The sequence below is a fragment of the Phalacrocorax aristotelis genome, chromosome 3 (genome assembly GCF_949628215.1).
Source record: "Phalacrocorax aristotelis chromosome 3, bGulAri2.1, whole genome shotgun sequence".
NCBI lineage: Eukaryota > Metazoa > Chordata > Aves > Suliformes > Phalacrocoracidae > Phalacrocorax > Phalacrocorax aristotelis.
In genome coordinates, this window is record NC_134278.1 from 8,950,286 (window position 1) to 8,974,383 (window position 24,098).

The 24,098-nt window shown below is 44.1% G+C and overlaps 1 protein-coding gene across 4 annotated transcripts in view; it reads right to left on the reverse strand.

The window, feature by feature from the left end:
- Positions 1 to 22,236, reverse strand: part of KLHL29 (kelch like family member 29) — a 416,272-nt gene extending 394,036 nt beyond the window's left edge. For all 4 annotated transcript variants that reach the window (XM_075086712.1, XM_075086713.1, XM_075086708.1 and 1 more), the window contains exon 1: positions 21,970 to 22,236. The gene's annotated coding sequence lies outside the window, so the exon portion shown is untranslated. The remainder of the gene's footprint in view (positions 1 to 21,969) is intronic.
- Positions 22,237 to 24,098: the final 1,862 nt, after the last annotated feature.

The following is a 24,098-nucleotide window of genomic DNA, read 5'->3' on the forward strand; positions in this document are numbered from 1 at the left end:
AAATTATGAAATATCACTGCCTCGTCTCCATCTATGAGGACTAGGATGGACAGTCATACTAGAAATAAATTTACCTTTATAAGACCAACTGAGTCCTTAGCAGTTGGGCAGACATGGTTTTGTTAACACCACTACAGCCTGTCCAAAACAGAGGCAAAGCTTCACCTCCCCGCTGCAGCTGAGAGCCACCAACCCACCCCCCGAGGGCAGGTCACCTTTGAGACAGCCCGTCCACAAATAAATAGTGCTGGCCTAGAGGACAACAGATTACTTGAGCCTAGAGAGAGACATGCTATTAGCAATTTTTGCCACCAGAACTGGGAATACATTTGATTTGATCCAAGAGCCTCAGGCAAAACCCTTCTCCTCTCTGCATCTCAGCTTCCCCACCCGTACAGCTTTGCAAAGTCTGACGTACACGAGTGAAAGGCACTGCAGAAATGCAGAAAGTCACCAAGCAGAATGGCAAGACGGGGGCAAAACAGACATGATCGCCTCAGATTTTCTAGAGATGGTTATTTATTCATTCTCACATTGTTTCAGGAGCACCGAGAAGCCTTAACTGTGATAAAGGTCCAACAGTTGCCAATTGAGTATTTTCTTTAATCCCATTTGATGTTGTCCTTAAAGCAGTCTGCCAGCCTCTGGAGTCATTTGATTATATACAAGTATTACTTCAAAGCGAACAAGCAAGGGATAAGTTTTTATTTGTTTGTTTCGGTGTTTATAAGTGATAATTTCTTAGAATTTGCAGCGTGAAGGAAATTCACAGTACTTACGTTTGGATCTAATTTTCATGAAAATTGAATAAAAGCAGAAAGACACCAGCCACCCAAATCCTTCCTAGCCCCCAGTAATTAAGTTCCCATGAAGTGGAAAGAAAAACAAACAAACAAAAAAACAAACAAAAACCCAAAACCCCACCCTTGCTAGTCAGCCAACTTTGTTTGGGATATATTTGATAAATCAGCACAAATGAACAGAGAAGTAGAAGCCTTGCGGCAATTGTTCAGACACCTGAGAAGTGACAGCCAGAAGCCAAAGCCACATTGGAGGGGGGGGTGGAGGTTGGGTTTGAGGGTTTTTTGATCAAGTTTTTTGAAGAAATTCAGCTTGACTCATTACAAAAGCAGCACAGGAGAACGGGTGGAATGGGGATGAGACACACATGCAGAGAAAGGCACTGCTCAGTTGGGCGAAATTCAGCACACACTGGTGTGCTGCACTGTAGCCCTGGAGGACTCAAACACAAGACTGTCAGCACTGAAGATACTACTGCTCCATCTTGAGCCAACAGATATCTCAGGGTGTATTGCTTTTCAGACAGAGGGGGAATGATGTACACTAAGTCATACTGCTCATTCTTCCCCTCCTCTTCATGTTTTATTAATGAGAGTTAAAAAAAATATGAAGTTAGTGTCTAATCCCGAGAACAGTAAGGGAACAGCTAAACTTTAGCAAATCACCATCTCCTACCGATGTAAGGCTTGGTAAAGAAAGGAAACCTATATAACTTCAGGAACCTTTGACAGAATGCATCTCCTTGATATACATGAGAAATCAGCATCCATCCACACATTTCTTGACATTAGCCTAGTTCCAAAGATAGATTGCCAAAAATGTCTTAATCTGCAGGACCGCTGAGAAGAGCCATTGATCTAAGCAAAAGGGAAACTACCATCCTTAAAAACACCAACAATAACCTGTATTGAAATAATAACTCAGAATAGATTGAGTCATTTCATTTCAGGGACAGCAAGCTAAGCTTCTTTTAAGTATTTCAGTTAAATTCATATGGGCACCATTCTGGAGAGGTCATGGAAAATCCTGAAACAACTGCTCAGTGAGGCAGTGAAAACAATACCAAAAATCTTCAATGTGTTAGCTTGAGCAATAATGCAGTTTTGAAGTGCCACTATCAAATCAATAGTATTGCTTCCTTGCTCTCTGTGCTAGACACCCAAATCCAAGGGAAATACTACAGACACAGAGAGGGCTCAGAGGACCACAACAACAATATTTCGGATGTGGAGACTCTTATTTGAAGGCAGACTGAAGACTGAATAGCAGACTTGAGAGACGAAATAAAAATGTAAAATCGTGACTAGCAGAGAGAAGTCATAACTTCAGTTTCTCTCCTTGGTCTCATAACAAAAGGGAATTCAATAAAAGCTACAAGTTATAGAACAGATAAAAATAAGATGATCTCAAAATGTCTAACCAGACTGCAGAACCTGAAGCCAGAAGAAGCTGTCAAGGCCAAAAAAGCAAGAATACCCCCAATGCAATCACACACATTTACATGGTTAAGAACATCAAGAGATTTAAGAATCCATGAAAAAGACTCATGGTAGCAGCTATTTAACTTCTCGAATAATCCCTGAAAGGTAGTGAGAGACAAAGATAATTACAGCTGCCAAAATCAAAGCATCATTTCTCCTTTTATATATTGTTGGCCACGGGAACTGCTGGAAGTAGGTACTTGATGAGATGACAAAAAGTTTGGCAGCTCCATGGTCAGCCTGTTTTTAAGCTTCATTTGGATACAATATATTTAGCCCTTAAAAATGGTTTGTTTGGTTTTTTTTTTTCCCAGAAAAAGTATTCACTAAGTTAAATGAACATCCTTTAAAAAAAGAATATTAACTTAAATTCAGACAAAAAACCACATTATCATATTTCCCATCTTTCTGAGGGCACAACAGAACCATAAGATCCACAAGATGAGCAAGCTCTTCCTTTCCTCAACACGTATCAGTTAACCACCTTTGCTGCTCAAGATGGAACAAAAAATTTAAATATTAGAAACTGTGTCCTCAGAACACATCCAGCTCTCCAGAAGTAGAATTTACTTGCTGATTCTTAAAACTACATTTTATTTTAGCAACTTTAAACTCTGCCAAATTCCTACAATGTTTATAATAACAAACAGCACATGGAATCAGCACCATATAAAGCTAGTTACTTTCAGTGCAGAAGCTACAAACCAAGTAATGTAAAACATTCTTGGATTGGGTTTTTTTGTTTGTTGGTTTTTAATTTTGGGGGTTTCTTATTAGCCACTTGGTTTAACACACCACGCATCCAACCACACAATCAGTTTTCTATTTGCAATTGATTAAATACACTGACAATAACTTTTTAATCTATCTACTAGCAGAAGCAAACCTTGAGGGAACTGCAGAATGGACACACTGAAGTAACAATTCCTCCTAAGAGGCTTTTTTTGTTATTTTTTAAAATATTAAGGACAGATTCAGAACCAACCAGGCCATTTCCTAAACTCACTGCTGGATGAAGCCGCCAGCCTGCGGCCACGCAGGAGCTCTGAGGAGGGGAGGTGGCACGCTGCCAAGGTGAGCCCTCAGGAGGGGGAGATTTGGCCCCTTCCCAGCAACGCACGCTGCCTTCTTCAGGGCGGGACATCGGTTTCAGTCAAGCACAGAGGGCCACCAACTCCACCATTTATTCTTAGTCATCAAACCAAAATCCCAACTGGCCCAGACCAAGTCAGGCCCTGGGGCCTCCCCTCCTACCATGTGAGGCGCCAGCTGGGGCCATGGGCTGTTTGGATCAGCTGCTCAGAGTGAGCAAGGATCATCCTCATTTGGGTTTTGGGTCGATGGCGAGTTGAATATGAGTCAGTGTGCCCTGGCAGCCAAAAGGGCCAGCCGTGCCCTGGGATGCATCAAGCACAGCATAACCAGCCAGCTGGGAAAAGCAATTGTCCCCCTCCACACAGCACTGGTGCAGCCCCACCTCAGGTACTGTGTGCAGTTCTGGGCAGCTCGTTGTAAGAAGGACATCAAACTATAAGACTGTGTCCAGAGGGGGGCAACCAAGGTGGTGAAAGGCCTCAAGGGCCAGACTTACAAGGAGCAGCTGAGGTCACTTAGTCTGTCCAGCTTGGAGAAGAGAAGGCTGAGGGGTGCCCTCATTGCAGTCTACACCTTCTGCAAGGCGGGCAGAGGAGGGCGAGGTGCTGATCTCCTCTCTGGTGACCAGCGACAGGACATGAGGAAATGGAACGAAGCTGCATCGGGGAAGTTCAGACAGGACATTAGGACAAGGTTCTTCACTGAGAGGGTTATCAGTCACTGGAACAGGCTCCCCAGGGAAGTGGCCACGGCACCAAGCCTGTCAGAGTTCAAGGAGTGTCTGGACAATGATCGTAGTCATATGGTCTAGTTTCAGATAGTCCTGTGAGGAGCAGGGAGTTGGCCTTGTTGATCCTTATGGGTCCCTTCCAATTTGAGATATTCTATGATCCTTCACATCACACCCTCTGGCACTATAAGACAACTACCCACTTCCAGCAGGAGACTTAAAGCCCACAACTACAAGGGGTGGGGGAGACATCCTTTGTGGAGGAGGCACTGCAGCTCTGGATCCAGCTCATGTAGTTAGGCTCTGCAAGCTTTCATTTCCATAAAAACACTGAAATCCTATAAATCAGGCTTCATCCCTAGCAGGTAACGTTTGTCACCCCTTTCTGCTCCTTGCTGGTTTGCATCACCTACAGACTCCTTTTCCACACCCCACCCACTATGGGGGAAGCTTACCTTCTGCACGGTCACTGGGCTCTCCTGCTCTCTAAGGAGAGCACTGGCCAGACAGAAAGCTGTAAACAGCTGGTTTTGTGCTTATGTCAAATTTAAACCACATGGATTTTCCTGTGTTCTGTGCAAAGCTGGATGACCTGAAGGTATCCAAGTTTCTTCCCTTCCCCCAGACACATACTGCCAACTCCTCTGAATATTGGTGGGCAGGCTGCCTCGAAGCACAGAACAATAACAAAATAGTGAACTTTATTTGGTTTTGCTTTATTTTGGAGCTCACAAAATGGAAAGACAGCCTTTCTCTGCTCAAAAGTATTTTTCAAGCAAGGCAGTCACCTGGCTCCAATGCAACCATTTCTTCCCCCTGCTCCCCCAAGAGGTGCCTTAAATCAGTGTTCAACATCAGACTGAGCAAATCAGCGACGTTAGCAAAAGGTGAAAAGTAGTTGTTTTTGATATGAAAGGCTTCTGCTGAAGCACATCAAAATACTAATTTGAATACCAGATAATCAGCATTTTTATAATATTTCAGTCTGGTACGGGCTACTTCTGCAAAAACCACTGTTGGCTATGTGGTCCTCCAAACAGAGCAAGTAATTCCCAGAACTTTGCCACACACCTATGTACCAAGATGAAAATATATTGAAATTAAGTATGGTTTTGCATACGCTTTGGAAGCCAAGGAACTGTTTCTGATACAATAGCAATAGCGCTAATAAGTTAGCACCAAGATACAAACAACAGCCAGGTCAAATCCTTAAGTCACTCTGTAGGAAACCTAGATATGAGCTTGTTTTAGCTCAGAATTACACCAAGACCTCATATGGTCCTTGCTAATGAAATGAGAGGAAGCAGTAGTATCTATTCCCAGTGTAACAGCAGGGAAACCAGATTGCAAGGTTCTTCTGCTAATATGAGTTACTATAGTGTTGCGGGAGCTTTGCGCTGTTGCAATAATTGCAGATTTAACAGGCTTTTTCATCCTTCTCACCTTCAAATCCTCTCTCCCTCAGAACAGCTTAGTGCTGCCATCTACTTTTTTTTTATCCTAACAGGGTTGGGGTTTTTTTTTTTTTATCCTAACAAAGTTCTTAGACTAACTCACCCACTACAACAACACGGGCTTACTTGTCTCTACAGTTGGGTCCTCAAATTTATATTTGGTCCAGCTCATCATCACAGGCAAAATTAAAAGCACAGAAACAAAATACAGGATCAGATCCAAACTCCTTTTAATGCTAATTTAAAGTTAAGTCCTCAAATATGAATAAAGAAAAAGAAAAAACCCAACTCCCTTAATTCTTAACCGCAAGATATCTTTTACAACCCTTGCAGGTGGCAAGGACATAGGTCTTATCAAATCACCAGGACAGTTCTGGAAAGCAAGTCTATCTAGCTAAAAAAAAGTTATTCAAAGTTTCAGTCCTAGAGAATTAATAAAATTCTTGTATAAGTTGCTTATTTGCACAGACACTAACACTGCAGGGACAACAAAAAGAATATTTCCTGGCTAAAGTATCCATCATGTGAATAAAGAGACTGAGAAACATTCAGACATTTTTCTAGAAGATTGCCTGCTGCTGATCAGGCAGCAGCTAATCTTGATTAATTCTCCACCTCCCTTTTTCATTGCAAATATTTTTAAGACACGAGCAATTGTTTCCACACATTTCCCCAACAATCATTTCTTGAGGGTCTTAACCCTGTTTTGGGGAGAACGAAGACCTGTTCAGACTACAGTGCTGCTCCCATTCTTGTTTATCCACGGAGGGGAAGTCGCCAGGAATAAAGGCAGGCCACGGTGCTTTCTGCCTCCCCGCTAACACTACACAAGAAAGATCCAGCCATCCTCACTGCAAGGATCTCCCCAGATGCTGTGCTCCAGAGAACTATGCTGTTGGCTTATACCTTTGTCTCCCTTCATCCTAAACCACATCACCCTAACCTCTCTGGATTAGGGCCTGATCCTCAAGGAAATCAAAGCATCTATGTGCACATAATTCAGGGTGGTGGGATGTCTGTAGGTCTGTGCTTGCTGTGCTCTAGCAAGGTGCAGCCTTTTGAACCGAACAGTTTGGAGAACAAAAGAAAAAAAGAAAAAATCTCCACTTCATCATTATCCATCCTCACGACACCAGCTATTTTTGGCAAGTAACAGATATGCTCTGAATAATTCCCTTCATTATCCAGATGGCCACAAACACAACACAGGGTCATAACCATAGGTCCCAGAGCTGCATTACAATGGGTATCCAATTCTCTACTCAAGTCATTCACAGTGTGTCCCACATACATGCAGAGAAAGTCCTGCATAGGGAGGAAGGCTTTTACCACTGCTCTGCCTACATGTCACAGCCCAGGCTGCTCAGATCCCTGCCCAGGTTTGCAGTTTGGTCTCATATGACCCCAGGCCTCTGCTGAGGCTGCAAACAAGTCATGGGGGCTCTGGTGGAGTGAATATATTTGTCCACAGGGAACAGAAAGGAATTAATCACATTATGTGTGGTGTACCAGGCTGACGAAGGTCACACATCTGAACTGGGGCAGCCCAACCTTCAGCACAGATGTCAACTTTACAAGGAAGCACCCTGAAAAGGGGCGAGAGAAGGCATTTTCAAAAGTGGAATTTTTTTTTTTTCCTTCCTGCACAGACTTTATTTCATAACGGAAGATGGATGGAAAAGAAAAAACAAAACCAGACCAAAATACTGTTTTTAAAATAAAAATTCACTTCCTAGCTGTCATTCTTGGATTTTGCATATCATGCCTTAGCATTAACTGCTGCCAAACACAAGACGTCAGGTCCATCTGGCAGATGTACACTTCCCCAGCTGCCAAGTGTTTCCTTCAGATTCAGGGGCTTCACTATTAAGTATATTTGCAAATTCTGGCCTCCTAAATGAGTAGGGCTCCTGAACAGCAGCCTCTACTTCTGAGTGCCCTGGAAAGTGGGGAGTAGAGGTACACTGCAATCACCAGAGTACCTGCTGCACTCCTTTGGTAGGGAGGCCGGTTTCCTGCTAACCAATGGCTATAACAGCTGGGGGAGAGCTTTAAAGAACTCCTTTTTCTCTGGATTATCCTTAAGTAAAATTAGAAAGTATTTAGGAAGCAGAGGGGAAACCCAACCATTCCAGCTGACATCATTACTTATTTACATATAAATACAGCCAGGAAATAAGCATATGTATTTATATATAAACAAAAAAAGCTATCTGTACAATGTTTCATACGCTGCTTTTCCATCCAATATTTACTACTTTATTTGTGACTTAGAAAACTTTTTCCCCAAGAAATTGGTGATAAAATGCCCTCTGGTGGGCGTGACTGTGGACCTCTACAGCAACAACCCCCTCCTAAATAGTTCAGAGCCTTCAATATATTCTTGGGATTACTATTTTTAATGGAGTGAGACAAAGCACATACTTGCTTTCCAGAAGAAACAGATACACCCCTGTCTAGCGAGCCCATGTTCTACCGCTCAGTATCTCTGGATTAGAATATGAGCTAGAAGTTAAAAAAATATCCTATTAAAGCATTCCATGATTCCTAAAATTATTTTAATGTTCATTTTACCTCTTTAGGATACTTTTTCCTCCTCAAAAATAAGTAATTAAGAGAAACAGAAAAGGAAAGTGGCATTAAGTTTTGCTTTGCCTCAGCATAACAGAATCTTTGTAGACTAAAATGGAGAAAGGAGGAGGGATGAAGAGCAACATTTTTCAGAGCTTATGAATCATTTTTGTCCTGTTAGAGCACAAGGCACAGCTAGGAAGGAGGCCCTAATTGTACAGGCGAAAAATAACAGCCCTTGTCCCAGATGAGCTTGCTGCCTAAACAGAAAAGGCAAGGATGGAAAAACCCTCAAAAATAAACTGATGTTAACAGGATGTGTTTCATCCTTAAGATGCTCAATAATTGTGGGTGGTGCTGTCATTAATCTGAAATGAGATAAACCTAAAAGAACACTACTGAAGGCTTAAGATACGGTGACAGAAGAGGTAATTCAGCAACTTGGGGACAGAATGCATGTGCAGCTTCTTTGAGAATATATATACGCATATATGCAAAATAGCTTGCTCTTGAGAACACAGCCAAACTGGAAAAGGAGAGCCACCAGGCAGATCAGACTACACAAGCTTGACCCTAACGTGGCCAAAAAAAGCTGCAGTTACACACAGAATTCAAGCTGACCCCACTCAGTTTCTAGAGATTTTTTTTTTCTTTCAACAGAAGAGCTTCAGAGTTGCAGCTAAATAAGGCTAAGCAGAATAAAACACTCGCATTGCATGAAGGAGAATGGAAAAGCAGCTCCGCTGCTTTCCCTGAGATCCTTGGGAACCCTTTGTGCTTCCATTTCATATGGGATATGGCACGTTCTCGGTTAACCCGGATAGTTACAAATTTGTTTCCAGCCTATACAGTACAATTTGCATTTAATTGTTGCTTTATGCTAGGAATATTTGCAAATTTGATCTATACATGGAATGTGAAGCATTTCCATCTGTTTAATGATGTTTCTGGGCAACAAAACTTCGCTTGTGAAGTTGTTCTTGGGTATAAACAGTGGTATGATTTAACATTCACCCCTCCTTTTCTACACTCAAAGAAAAACAAAACTGTCAAAAAACTCATTTATTTGAAATCTGCCCTTTATATAAGCAATGCACCCCTCTCTGTATAGAGCTCCGTCCCTCTCTAGTGGCAGCCAGGTCACATACCAATTGGTAAGCCTGCTCCAGGCTTGGCTAACAGATCGTTTTCAGCTCAAAGATCTACAGCTTTTAGTGTAAGATTCAAAAGATCCCCCATTTATTCCTCTTTGCCAACAGCTCACCCAGAGATTCAGAGTTACATTTACAATTTTCTCTGAAGACGGAGGCTAAGGATTTCACAGAGCAATGCTGTCACTTGGTGTTGTACTGTGTAAGCCCTATCACCGCTTCACGATCATCACTCTCGCAAGCTTCTCTAGGCATAACGTTGATTGCAGCCACAGTGAAACTTATTTCTCTTATTAGATACAGCAAGCCAAGATTTAATGGTATATTTGTGCATGTAATAGTTACACAATGCCCATTCTCCTACATTTTTGCCTAAAATTAAAAGTAACAGATTATCTAGGTGAAATTAGTACTATCATTTCCTGGATCTTAATCCTAATGGTTAGTCTTTTCTCAAAAGAACCTTTGCTGTTAGAGTAGCAATGAACAAGTGAAGGTTACACTACTCCCCCCCTTCCTGCCCCCTTAAAACATAAATATTTATAATATATGAAAATAAAATACATGCTACCATGCCTAACAAGCACAGAGGAGAACAAATACCTTTTTTTGTATCCTTAAATTTTCTAATCAAGAAGATGGCCCAAGACCATACAGTTTTGATTGTTGTTAAATTCACAATCTTTACATATAACAGTAAGAGGGTCATATATTTTTTTAGGGTAACACCATCCTCTTAAGGAAACTTAGAAATGACTATAGTAAAATTCAGGAGGTTACAGGTCTACTCAGTAACAAGAACCAATGTGTTCTAATTTTACAATATTTATACAGGAGAAGGCTTATAATGTGCTGTCATATGTGATGTCATTTTAGAACATACTTTGAGGAAATCTAAGCCTCGTCATATTTTGCTAAAGATGAAAAACTGCATGTGTCCTGGTTTCAGCCGTGACCGCTGACCCCAACTGACCAAAGGGATATCCCACACCATATGGCGTCATGCTCAGTATATAAAGCTGGGGAAAGAAGGAGGAAGGGGGGAACGTTCGGAGTCATGGCACTTGTCTTCCTGAGCAACCGTTACACATGATGGAGCCCTGCTTTCCTGGAGATGGCTGAACCCCTGCCTGCCCATGGGAAGTGGTGAATGAATTCCTTGTTTTGCTTTGCCTCTGCACGCAGCTTTTGCTTTACCTGTTAAACCGTCTTCATCTCAACCCATGAGTTTTCTCGCTTTTACTCTTCCGATTCTCTCTTCCATCCCACCAGGGGGGAGTGAGCGAGCAGCTGCCTGGTACTTGGTAGCTGACTGGGGCTAAACCACAACAGTCCTTTTTGGCACCCAACATGGGGCACAATGGGTTTGAGATAACGACAGATTTGATTGGAATGGGCTAGACTGAATTTATAGCTTTTATTTCTGTTTAGCTATGAATCAGCAGGCTATTGTGCTTGTTATGGGACTTGCCTGTCTTACTATATGTATGTACTCTATGCCTTAAAGTCTAAGTGCTCATTAGTGGTGCTTTTTGCTTTCGTTGCTTGTTGTACTGCTTATCACCTTACTCTGCCGTGCCTGGCAACGTTATGATAACAGCAATGGCCAGGTGCCTCGGCTGGCAGATGGCCAGGGCCCTGCTGCTGTTTCTGTGCTGCTCTGTTGGACAGGCTGGAACTCCAGTGTGAACTCAAGCTGAAGGACTGTGACCTGGGGATGAGTCCATGTGGGAGCAGGACACCCCAAAGCATCTGTGGCTGTTTATAAGCCCATGCCAGAGCAGGTATATCTCAAAGCATCTGAGGCGTTGGTTATGTCTGTGCCACAGCAGTATACCTCTGAGGTAGTTGTGGCCCATGTTAGAGAAGGTACACCTCAAAGTGTCTATGGCTGTAGATAAGTTTGTGCTGCATCAGGTACACCTTGAATCATCAGTGACTGTGCATGAGGTCATGCTGGAGCACCTCAAAGCATGTGGCCATGGAGCACACAGAGCAGGTTAACTTCTAGAGGGACTGCAGCTGTGGGTAAGGCCATGCTGGAGCAGGTATAGCTGTGAAAGCAGTGAGGCCCATGCAGAAGGCCATGCTAGAACAGGCACACCTCAAAGCAAGTGTGGCTCTGGATAAGTCCATGCTGCAGCAGGTGTGCCCCTGGAGAGACTGTGGCTCCTGGGTAAGGCTCCACTTGGAGCAGGTATAACCCTAAAGGACTACAGTCTGGGGATAAGTCTAAGCCGGAGCAGGGGCAAGGGGAGGAGTTCATTGCAATGTTAAACCTGATGGTTTGGTCCAAACGGACTAGGGGTGGAGACTGTAATGGAAATACCTTTAAATTGTTGTAACCCAGGATTTGAGCTACATGTTATGGAAATTACTATAGCAGAAACCCCTTGTTGCTAGCCAGGCTGGGAGCAAGGGGAGGAGTTTATGGCAATGTTAAAACCTATAACCTGGCCCAAATGGGCCAGGAGTGCAGACTGTAATGGTTCTACCTTTAAATTGTTGTAACCTGTGATTTGAGTTGCATGTTACAGGAATTACTACAGCAGGAACCACCTGAACCAATGGAGGACAAGCCTTACAAGAAGCAGTGCAAGTGCAGCAGCAACCAACCTGAGCTGGCTTTGGCGCCCAATAGCTCCACACAACACACCACCTCTCCTGTCCCGAGTGACCACTGGAACAGATGGAGCTCAGAGGCGCGGACTAAGTGATACATGTGTATTTTATCAAAGGATAGGAAGGGGGGGTGGAGGTTAATGAGGTTGTATTGGAGAGTGTGGAACCTGAGCATGATGTAAATGGTATGGGATAAGCCTCAGTTTCTGTCCTGGTTTCAGCTGGGATAGAGTTAAATTGCTTCATAGTAGCTAGCATAGGGCTGTGTTTTGGATTTGTGCTGGAAACAGCGGTGATAATGCGGAGATGTTTCAGTTGTTGTTAAGTAGCGCTTACACTGGTCAAGGACTTTTTCAGCTCCCCGTGCTCTGCTGGGTGCACAAGAAGCTGGAGGGGACACAGCCAGGACAGCTGACCCCAACTGACCAAAGGGATATCCCATAGTATATGACATCATGCTCAGTATATAAAGCCGGGGAAAGAAGGAGGAAGGGGGGGACATTCGGAGTCATGGCACTTGTCTTCCCAAGTAACCATTACACATCAGGAAAGCAGGGCTCCATCAAGATGGCTGAGCACCTGCCTGCCCATGGGAAGGGGTGAATGAATTCCTTGTTTTGCTTTGCTTCTGCACGCAGCTTTTGCTTTACCTATTAAACTGTCTTCATCTCAACCCATGAGTTCTCACTTCTCTTCTGATTCTTTCCCCCGTCCCACCAGGGGGGAGTGAGCGAGCAGCTGCATGGTGCTTGGTTGCTGATTGGGGCTAAACCACAACACATGATAGACAGTGTGGCCTGAAAACAGGAGGAAGGAAATGGTTAACCAGGACTTCTATTCACATTACATGCATCAAAAGTCTAACCGGCCTACTGGCTTCCCCAGATGAAGAGAAACCAGTGCTCTGATTAACCATCACCTCAAACAGTAGATGCAGGTGCAGCTTGAGCCCAGACATTTCCATCATAGAGTCTAAGCTGCCCAACCTGACCCAACCAGGAATCATTCTTGATCTCCAGGCCAGACCACCTTACCTCTGCCATCACAGCACTGCAGCTGCATGAGCTTCTTTGAGTACAAAGGCCAACACAGCACAGGGTTTTGGGTGTTTTTTGTTTTACTTGTATTATTCTTCAAATACAAGACTTCAATAACTTCACTGTTGCAACCACAAGATTTGTCTAAGAACAGTTTTTAGAAGACTTGAAGGATGCCGCTGTGAACTGTTCAAGTGTGATATTGAAACAGTGAGTTTAAGGAAAACTTGCTGCAATTTCTCTTTTAGCCAGAGCATCCCCTCCCCACACACACAAATGGGCTTTCAAAATTGCTATCCAAGAGAGGAAAAACAAACAAACCAAAATGAAGAGTATTATGGCAGCAAGTGAACCACAATTCTCTTCTTCATCTTTGGCTGCATTTCTGTATCTGAGTACCACTTATAAAGTCAGTCCTGTATTTTACAGACTTCAGACAAGCCTTTTTGTTTCCTTACTTCCTATACCATTTCTATGTTCTATTTTTTCCTCCTATGAATAACAACTCAAATATCAGCCACAACTTCCCATTGCCATTTAGTACACGGAGAGATAAGGTTGTGATGTTGCACAACCAGAACTGCCCAGAAGTTTAATCATAAAATTACACACTTTTCTTCCAAAAAGAAAAATGTACTAGAAAATAGGCTTTACTCTGGGGATTCGATAATCTTAAAGAACAGGCAGAACATTTATCTAAGACTTTCAAGGTACCAAATGTAGCTTAATTTAATTCAACAGATTTGGGCCAAGGACAGGTTTGGCCCATTTTATGTAATAAAGATCTAGGAAGAGAAAGAATAAAAGAGATATTGAAACACCTGGGCCACACAATCCGGAGACCAGAAAATACACCTACTCTTCAACTGTCCACCTCCCTCTTTTGCAGCTGCTGTCATCTACTGAGATTTGCAGACTCTTTCTTTGACCTTAAGCCCTTCACAGTTGAATTTTGCAAGTGATTTGTTCCTCAGGGTACAAAACCATGGCACAATATCAGATACATATTGGAACATGTCAGCTCCACAGGTGTTAACTAGATCAGGATTTGGTCCACAGTTCAGCAGCTCTTGTGACAATTCACACATCAAGATCAACCCAGAGGTTCCGCAGTAGGTCCCACACAGCCACATCCCTTACTATGTGCTACAGGTAGCTTTTAACCAAATCTCATTACATTTCTTTGCAGTCTCAAGGATTAAATTTCAGAAGGCGAGAGGGTGGTTTTTATGTGCTCTATACAAGTCAAAGTAAAGAATGAAATATTGGCACAAAGTCTCACAACTTCTGAATTTGAGATTGGGCATTCAATCCAGCCTGCAGAAAATCCAGACTAGTATCAGTGTAAACAAGGTAAGAATTAACTTGGAAAAGATCAAATCCAACTTTCATTTATGTCTATGCAACATTGATTTCTGTTAACTACATGTGTGTAACCAAGAGCAACATTTGATCTGAAGCCTAGTACCTTGATGTCCAGCTATTGTAAAACAGAAGCAAAAAAGTAGCTACAAACATTTGACTGATGTTGCCTGCAAGCAGGGCACTGCGGAAAGCTGTACCCACAACTCATATTGACAGAGTTAAGATGGGGCATGGCAAACCTCGCTATTAGAAGTAATTGCACAAATATTTGGAGTGCTCTTTAAAGGAAAAAAAATAGATGACACGGGGGAAAGGCAACACAAAGCCACAGACCAAGAAATAAACTACTACATGCAAATACATGCAAGCTTCCCCCAAGTTAATTCTCCTCTTAATGGAATATTGATTGGTATGCTCAATGTTTAGAAATGTGAAACAAGGGGGGGAGAAGGAAGGGAAGACACACGTAGAATAGTGAGTTTTGTTTAAATAATATATACTTTCTTCATATTATCAGCCAAAAATAGCATAAAGGGTGCGGTACACTATATTTAATATTTTGCCTTGCATTATATTAGCAAATCTGTCAGAGATGACCTGGAAGTGTTAACCATGCAATTCTTTGACCCTTCTCCTAAAGAAGTAAAGTACAGCATTTTTCATAACCTCTCACCACACAATATTCTTACTCTACCTGGTACTTCTCTGCTCCACCTAGAATAGACTACAGAGTTTCTGCGGTAATATCTGGGCTTTTCACAACGAACATATCAAGATATTTGTGAAATGGGGGTGGGGAAAGCAAACCAGCATTTGGGGGGGAAGCAGAGCAGCCCACAGGCATGATGGAGAACATCTGGATAAGCTTTGTTGCATCTGCTCCTATCCCTGAGTGAGAAGGGAAGAAGAAGAAAAGTTGCACTTTTGTATATCATAACTGCTTCAGAGTCTCCCGTTTCTTAAATGGAACCCTTAAAATATAACCAGCATCATATAATCAAGAAGCCACTTATTTCTACCTTCCAGAAATCTTTCTATTCCAGGGACTACCACCACCTGTACAGTTTTAGAGAAGAGTTTCTCCTATCCTTTTCCTTCTGTCATTCACACAACTTTTCTGAGATGTTATGCCTCCAACACATTTTACTCAAACAAGCCATTGGAAAAAGGGCAAAAGAGGAAAAAAAAAAATCCAGAACCACCAATTTGCATCACCATCAGCGTTTCTAGCCTCGATACCCCAAGTAACAGCATCATGCTCAACAGCTCTGCTGACCCATCCCACTACCAATATTAACGATATGCTTAAGAATATAGGCACTGTCAATGAGCTGTTTCATAGCATATAGGTTGATACAGCTGAAGTGGTTCATACATTTTACATACACATACACTTCTGTGCTCTGCCCCTCGTTCCAAACTATTAGAAATTTTATGCAGAATTAGCAACTTCTCCCCCCACCCGCTCCTTCCCAAACTTTATGAAGGGGTAAGGAATAAGCTCAAAACTATGTCGCTTAAGTTTAGTTATCCTGTAGCATTTCATATGGTTTCAAAAGCATTTTCCAGACCTTTATATACCTGACAACAATTTGTAATATGAAGCGTTCCAATCTGGCATTTTTCCACTCTTGGCAAGCAAGAGAAAAAAAACAACACTCAAGAAAAAATGAAAAATGAAGGTTTTTTGAAGTATACAGTATGTTAGGAATCGTTAACTGAATTCAGGTGTACCAAGCTACAAGTCAACCAAAACTTGCAGTACATATATATTTCAAAGCACAGGTAAACACAGCTGCATCCCCTTTAAAGTTACTGCATGTCTTGCGATTATTACAATGAACTTTGTGAACTCTTTCGCCTCTTCTTTTGATCTGTGGTTTACCTGTGGCTGGAGAAACTAATGGCATTTAAATTCTTCTCCCTCTGATTAAGAGAAACAGCATGCTCAAGCCTCAAACCGAGAGGAGAAACTTTTCTTTGAGTAGCTACAGCATGCTGCTATCTGCAAATCCACCAGCATCGCATTCACAGACTTTTCAAAAGACAAAATCCTACAATGAGATCTGACAAAGCATATCTCAGAGCAGAATTATCTGATTTAAATATTAATTACTTATCAGCATGGACTTTAAGAAGTGTCTGAAGTGCAAAAGCTCTTAAATCACACTTTAAATCCAGGATTTCTACTGTCCGCATTGTTATGCGGATGATGGTTATGGGGTGGGGGGGTTTTGTTTGGTTTGTTTTTTGGTTGTTTTTTTTTTTGTTAAAGAGTGAAGACTGGTAATGAGTCCCTCCCACTCTCTCAGGATTCAAAGATATCAAGAGATCTTCAGTTCTCTCTCAACTACATTGGAAGTCCAAAAACACTCCCATCACGTGTACACCTAACAGTTTTTAGTTAACAGCAGCTTTGCAGAGGAATTGTATCAGTGGCAGATTTTCTTACAAACTGCTGCACTGAATGAGTCCTAGAACATGCCCCTAGAAATAATCTGGTTTTCTCAATCAAGTTGTGGTTTACCTGTATTGCTGGAGTTTGGTTCTAGAACTGAAGACAAATCCAAGAACTGTACATCTGTGTCTTCTAGTAAGCTAAACCAAACCTGAACGGAAGTCCTAGCATTTAATATCACATGTCGTATAGCATATAGTAATGGATAGCAGGGAATTAAAGAAAACCAACAAAATGACAAAACACTGCAAGAAGGAATGTTGAATTAATTTTAGAAGTCCGGAGTTGTCTGTATTTCAAGTGGACTGCTTCAGTGAACCACTACTGCTACTGCAAGCCAGCCCTATAAGTTACTGAAGTTTAAGACTACCAAAAAACTATATGTTTTCCCAACGTTAATGCCAATTACAGCAAAACATCCAAGTTGAGGATATTTGAAAATCTAGACCTAAGCATCACTGATGAAAAAAGCAGGACAAATATTAAAGAAAAGGGTCCCATGTTCCAGATATTCTAATCCACAACATAAAATTACTTATGGAAAAGTGTGACTAGCAATTCAGATACTGTCATTCGTTAGATGGTCAAGACAGCTCAGAGGAAACCTGCTGCATGACAACAGCACCAGGAAGGGTTCTCAGGGCATCTCCTGTACCAGGTCTGTTCAGTTCTGGTTTAACTGTAACAGGTAAACAGCACACATTCACAGCCTGTGAAGTGTGTCGACTCTTAAAAAAAATCTGTCAGGAAGGCGTTCCCATAAGAGATTTCTAATCTATTTCTGTTTAATCTCTTTCTTTATTGCTGAGGAAGAGTTCTTTGTACTGCTGGTAACAAAGGAAACACAGAAGTGACAGAAGCATGTCAGAGCATTTATGTTTCATATAGCCTCACACTCGGAGCTGCTGTTGGCAGGTTACTTCTTGAGAAGACCATCTTCAACCTTTGCATGGGAGCTCCATCTTCGTACGAGTAACTTTATAAAAGAGTTAACTGCACAGACGGATGCTAAAACTCTTCCCCGCACAGGGTAAGCCGACACAAAACCAGAAAGGAAATTTTAAAAATGTGACAAAGGGATAATACAGTAATTTCAAGTAGCTACAAGGATATTCAAGGCAACGTTATCAAATTTGTATGTTTAGGGGCTTTAGGATATAGGCATTTATACAGTATTTCTTCTGTGGAGGGATGATTACATTAAGAAAGTGATTAGATACACAAATAAATCACAGAATCTAATAATACCGTGTCATATTTAAGGTTACTGAATCAGCGCACTGTGAGGCCAAATATTGCAAAATGGAAGATCTGTAGGGGAGAGGAAAAAAAAAAAAAAGGTGAAGGACCAAGTTGCTAACCCATGCTGAGATTTTAGCTAGCTAAGAGCCTCGATTATGGCACAAGGAATTAATGATCTGAAAACTATGTAGACCTCTGCGGTGCACCATGAAGTTGATGCTCTGCAAACAGAGCAGCTTCTGGATCAGGCCTTCAGGTGCCTCGGCTCCCTGGGTCCATCGCCTGTGGCAGCAAAGCCAAGCGGATCGGTGTAGTTAGCAGGCAAGTCGCTGCAAGAGCCTTTGTAATGCTATGCTCAACCTAAAGTTAAAGAAAGGATGCTAAGAAAATTAACAAAAATATTAAAGAGACCCCAAAACTTAGCAGTGCAGCAAAAAACCCTCCAGATCAGTTTTAAGATGAACAAAAAAGAAATCCCTCAACAGGGATATAAGGGAAGGGGCGGGGGCTGAGCAAGACAGGACAAACTGCAATTTCTCTCTCCGTTTACACATCTAGGGATACTTCCCCCCTCCTAAAGCCATGTGTGAGTTCCCACCACAGCATACAGAGGCTCTACGCACAGAAAGGGAGGAAAAATAATACTAATTCCCCCCACCCCTTGATTTTTTATCCCTGTGCTTCAGAAGAACTGGGTTCATAGGTTTTCAGAACTAAATTAAAAGGTCAGGAATGCAAGTAGGCAGGGACAAGACTGAATTGCAGATGAGCACCGAGAAGCAGAGAAACAGCACTGGGATGAGCACAAACGACTGCAAATAGTTAAGGCCCCGATTCTGGTGGCCATTAGCACGGTACCGAATTGGAGCAACTCCAGCGAGACAACGGATCGCGACCTGGGAGAAAGATGCACGGGAGCAAAGCACTGTCGCTGGTGAGATGAGCGCAGCAAACCAGGCGATAATGAATTCTTAAACAGGCACTAAAAGTGACAGCACCAGATATGGTGCACAGTAAACCCAAAAATCATCTAATTTCTACATCTGTGTCTTCCTCTCCCTACACCAAGAGAATTTTCAGTCAAAATAGACACTAGGTACTTTATATTATTGTTTGAAGAAGAACAGCAGCGACCCTGGCAGCATGCTAATCTAGAAGAGACAAAACAGAGGTGGTTACTTTCTTCCCTCAAGATTTCTGCTTCGAAAAACCCATATGAACAAGAAAGGGTTTGTTCCAGCACACCACCACTTTTTGTTTCGTTTCAGCAAGAGCAAGACTTTGACAAAATCTAATTCACTATGCCGTGTATCTAATAGATTGGGTACTTGAAGTATGACCATCACTCATTGGAAATGTAATTAAAAAGTGACAAAACTAGATTCCCCCTCCCCAGCATGCAGATGAAAACCAGTAACCCTGCCTCTATTTGTAACCATGACAACTATAGAATATTTTATTTCAGTAATATAATTCCCACTGAACATTTGCTCATAGGTTCTGTTGTTAAGGGAAAGGTTGACACACTGTGCACACATTTTATAAGCTACCAGAGACGACAAATACAGGAAAGTCAGGCAGTTTTCAAGACCGAGAACCCAGTACGTATTTCAGAGTTCCTTTAAGACCCTCTACAGGAAGCTAAATGAACATGAACAAAAATGCATCCAGTTTAAGTGTTACTGGTCATTACTTGCAAGACAACTCCTTGGTACGACTGGGTGGTTTTCGGACTTCTAACTAATCGCAATGATACTCTCCTATTTTAGAAGATGTAGTAACTCCACTCCCGAATTTAATTTTCAATTAAAATACCATAGGCATTATTCAGTTTCTATCAGAAAATATCAAAATAGATGTTATGGGAAGAGATATCTATATGGAATGAGGCAATGAAAGACATAGTTTACATATGCTGGCTAAGTCTTAATCTGGATGGGTCACTAGGTTATTTGTATAGCTCCCATATTTCATCTTAAATTGAAGACAACTTCCATAAATACAGACAATGAGGACAGGTTACAAGAATAAAAAACCAAAACAAAACACCAACACACAAAAACCCTGTGCGTTATTCGGAAAAGAGTAAACAACCTCCTGAGCATATCTAAAGTTTGACACTGATAAATGTCAGTGTAAAACATGGCTGTACTTAATTTTTCTCCACATGGGGGGCGGAGGGGGAATAAAGCCGTTAGCAGTTTAAACCAGAATACAACACTAACAGAAGACAGACAGACACACTGTTGCTTTGTCTTGGAGACAAAAAATAATAAAAATAACAAAGCTTGCTGGAATGCTATTCCTTCTGTCACACAGAGCATCATATCTATCAAGGAGGACTTCAAGTTTCAGCAGATTGCTAATTATAAGAGACAGTAATACTGTTATCCGCATCACCTTAAAGCTACAGTAGTTTGGTTTTAAAGTACCTCAAAACTGACCTCAGAAGGATAGTGCGATACACACGTTTAAATTGGTGCAGGAGACACACACCTACGTGTACACACACTTGCTCAACTGTTTTGAAGAATATCAGGAAAAATAAAGTTTCTTCATTTATCAGAGATACGCTCTATATAATCTTCCGTTAATACAAATAACAAGCCTGCAGCAAACATGCACGTCTTTTTCCCTCATTGATGGAAAAGTGATTAAATCTCCCTTAATCTAGTTACCAGAACACTGTATTTTGTTGTAAACAGTTTTCAATATACAATAAACAAAAGCAGCCAACTACACGACCAGGGCTCCATAATTTTTGGCAGTGGTGCGGAGATACATCCATCTCCAGTTTAATAAACGAAGCCGGGGTGGGGGGGGGGGGAAGCGGAATAAAATAGTCTCGGAGACTCCGAGCTGACACTATTTATGAAGTGTATGAAAAAACACCACCGCCATCCCCAGAACTCCCTTCCTCCAGACCTCTCGCCACCCTCCGGGGAGGAAAAGGAGCCCGAAGATACAATCCCGGGGACCACCGACCTGCATCCTCACACGCCAAGGGCAGCCACTCGCAGCCACTCAATGTCAAAAAAATAAAAAAGAGTAGCTTTTCCCTCCCGTCCTAAGCGAGACCTTCCGAGAGCCGGTACCCAGGGGATGCGCCTCTGTGCTCCGAACGGCACCAGCCGGCCCAGAGATAAGTTAAAAGAAAACCACCACCACCCCCCAAAAAAATAAAAGAGGAAACAGAAGAAAAATCCATGGAAAACCCCAGCAGCCGCCAAACGAAACCCCACGCCGGCGAGGAACGTCACGCGGCGTGGCGAGGCACGGCGTGGGGGACGACTAGGAAGCGCTTTTTAAAAAAAAAATATATGTATTTAAACAATATTGTGCCGAGAAGTTCCTCGTACACATCACGCGTGGCGGGGGGGGGGGGGGGGGGGGAGAAGGGGAAGGGGGAGTAATGGAAATGTATTGCCGGCACAGGGAGACGACGGTGCTGGCAGAGGCATTCGGGAGGGAGGCGGGCGGGAGCCTGCGGGGTGGGCGCCCACCCCTGCCCGGCGGCCTCGGGTGCGGGCCCGAGGGTGGGCCGGGGGGATCCGCCGGGACAGCCGCCCGCGGGCGGGGTGGGGGTCCGCGGGGACACCGCCGCACCCCGCATGGGGTACCGGGGGGTGGGGGAGGTTGCGCGGACGACCCCGCTCCCGGCGCGGTCGAGCGCCTGAAGTTGTGGGTGCGCGGCGGGGGCGGGCACCCCCCACGGCAACACGGGGGGAGGAAAAATCCGGGGAAAAAAAAAAAATAAGGAGAAAACCATCATAATAACATCATTATCCGCCACCGGCTCCGCGCAGCACCCCCCAGACAGCAGGAGGCACGCAGGAAGTTTTTAATGCGGGCAGCGAGCGCAGGCGCAGGGCAGCCGCCAGCTCGGCGATGCCCGGCGCGGCGCGGCTGGCGGCGGCACCGGGAGCTCCGCGGGCGCGCAGCCTCCGCGCCGCGCCGCTTACCTCCCTCGGCGGGGGCGCAGCGGCCCCGGGCCGGCAGCGCGGGTGCGCGGCCGCGTCCTCAGGCGGCGGGAGGATGCGCGGCGGCGGGAGGCGGCGGCTTGTGCATTGCAGCCTCCGCCGCTAAGGCAGAGCCCCGAGCGGCTGCGGGCGCCGGGAGCCGCGCTGGAGGCCGGGCAGGGGGGCGCGGCGCGGCGGCGGCGGAGGCTGCTGCGGAGCCGCGACCATGCTCCCGTCTGGCCGCCTTCCCCTCACCTACTGCCCGCTTTAGCCGGGGAGGGAGGCGGCCTGGGCGCCGGGGCGAGGGGCGGGCCGGGCCAATCGCGGCGGCGGCGGGAGGCGGTGGAGCCCGGCCCGCCCCGCCCCGCACGCCGCACCGCACCGCCCCGCCGCCGCCCCCGCGGGAGGCTGAGGCTGCCCCGGCCCCGCCGCCGCCGGCGCCGCCGCCGTTCCCGGGCCCCGCGGGGCCGCCCCGCGGCGGTGCCGCCGTCCCCCGGCGCGGGGGGGCGCGGAGGGGTGCGGTGCCTCCGCCCCGCGTCCCCGGAGCGCTCCCCCTCGGCGGGCGGCAAGGACGTGCAGGGGGGCGAGCGTGTTTCCGAAAAGGTCATCGCTCTCCCAGCTGTCTTCAAAAGTAGCGTGTAGTTGAAAAGAAATATTACCCCGCTTTATTAAATCATCTCTCTCCGGGGGCGTGATCCAAAGCCTCTCGAAGTCCACGGGAGTCTTTGAGTAGGTTGGTACCGTTCTCTCCCAACGCCGCTATTTTTTTTTTTTCCTTATTTATTTTTTTTAATATCCATCCTGCTTGGAGTCACCACAGATTTCACGCGTGCAAATCTGCATCTGTCTCTCTGTTCTGCCTGATCTCGTATCTGCGCGCGCCGCTTTGTAGAGATTTCTGACGTGCACACGAGCTGCATATGCTGTAGTTTTGCACGTAGAACACTTTGTCTTTTATATTTCCTGTGAGCATAAAAACAAGCTTAATCAAATTCTTTGCTCCTTACTTTGCCAGTTAAAAACGCATCGTGGAGAAATACGCGCTGTAACGTGGCGAGGGTGAGGCGGCCGTGGCGGATGACAGCTGAGCAAAGCGAAGGGAAGGGAGGGAAGCGCGCAACCCGCGCAAAGAGGCAAATGCCCGTTTTTATTGAAACGGGCGCGCGCTGCCCGATGCCTGGGAGGGAGTGGGGGGCGGCATTCAAAGGGCAGTTTCATCTTCTCTCCTCCCAACCTCACAAACAAATGAAAATACGTTCTTGCAGTGGACTAAAACATTTCTAAAACCAGCCATCATCGTTAATATTGGAATGCTTTTAGCAGAACATGGCCTCGCTCTGAAACAGGAGGGTTCCGTACATTTTTGTCATTAATATATCGTGGATTAACACTGAAACCTCCGGTCCTGTACATCGCAGTGGGGTGTGAGGGTCAGAAGTTCAGAACGGTTTAAATCTGAATTATTTAGCAAGCGCACACACGACATATTCTTCCAATTTCCACGCAGCTTTTTTCCCCCACCCCCCTTAGTTTTCTCCCTTTTAAACACGAGAGCCCCGTTCGGTGTTATTTGCCCTGGTGCGGTGTTATTTGCCCAGCATATATAGTTGACCCAGAATCCAACAAAGCCGATGAGAAGAAGTCTCAATGGGACTGTTGACCTAACAAGTAGCATGTCAGTCTCCCAGTGGCATTTGAATGTTCTCACGGCGAACGCTTCGAGACAGGAGAGAGCATAAAGCAGAGATTCTTTGGAATCCTTAATTAGACACAGTGATTTTGGAGGACTGGTTCTTGCCGCTATCCTCTAGTGCCTGGTACTTTGTTTTCTGACCTTGAGGTTAAGGATACCAACCAGCCCTGTTTATTTTTAATAAAATCTTAACAGTTATATGAGACAGTTCTAGGTTTTATTTATCTTTAGCATAAGTGCTTCCATCTTATCTGCCTCACAGGTTTATAGTAAGGATTTAGCTAATATTTGGACAGCACTTTTAAGCTATGAAACTCTATAGGTCTATTATACTGGCCATTTTCTGGGCTTTTCGTTTTAGGAAGGTGCTTTCGTACTCCTTCACTTCAGGAAGATAGAGTTCAGATCTTGACTTTAGTTTTGCCTTCAAATTTTGTTA